Source organism: Cicer arietinum, chromosome 5, assembly GCF_000331145.2.
Source record: "Cicer arietinum cultivar CDC Frontier isolate Library 1 chromosome 5, Cicar.CDCFrontier_v2.0, whole genome shotgun sequence".
Classification (NCBI taxonomy): Eukaryota; Viridiplantae; Streptophyta; class Magnoliopsida; order Fabales; family Fabaceae; genus Cicer; species Cicer arietinum.
In genome coordinates, this window is record NC_021164.2 from 13,591,123 (window position 1) to 13,592,102 (window position 980).

Consider the following 980-nt stretch of genomic DNA (forward strand, 5'->3'; position numbering starts at 1 on the left):
ACCTATGAAGTTTAGAACAAAATGCAGCGGCGGTGCAAAGCAATGCGCATGGATTTTAGTTGAAGTTCAAGTTTGAGTACACAGAGCTTCGAGTTTGAGCACGTGAGGCTTCAAGGGATTTGGGGCTTCGAGTTTGAGCATGCGAGGCTTCAGGGGATTTTAGAGATTTGGGGCTTTTCGCAAGATGAGTAATTTTAGGGTTTTTTGCATTATGATGGTTGAAGGCGCGATTTTAAGGAAAATGGAAGGAATGACACAAGATGTGAAAAGGAACGCGCGTTTTACAACAAAATGCGACGACGGTTGTCCATAACCGTCGCACCACCCGTAGCAAACGAAGAATGAGGGCGGTTTCTTCACAACCGCCGTAGGCCATCTATCGCAATAATTTAAATTTCTTGTAGTGTTCGTTTTGTAGTTGTACTCAATAACAAGGATAATAATAACATATAATAAAATAGAGTTGTCAAATAAATTAATTAATTCATATTTATTTGACAACTCAATTTTGTTATATGTTATTATTATCTTTGTTATTAAGTACAACTACAAAACGAAGATAATAATAACATTTAATAAAATAGTTTTGTCAATGTTACTTTATTTCAAAACTCTATTTTATTAAATAGTATTATTATCTTTGTTTTATAGTTGTACTTAATAACGTAAATTGTAATAACATATAACACAATTGAACTATTAAATAAATATATAATTATTACTTTTTTTTACGACTCCATTTTATTATATGTTATTATTATCTTCATAATATAGTTCCACTACATGACGAAGATAATAATAACATATAATCAAATAAAGTTGTCAAATAAAGTACATATATATATTTATTTGATAAACTCAATTTTATTGTATGTTATTATTATCTTTGTTATATAGTAAAACAATAAAACGAAGATAATAATAATAACATATAATAAAATAGTGTTGTCAAATAAAGTAATAATTTCTTATTTATTAGA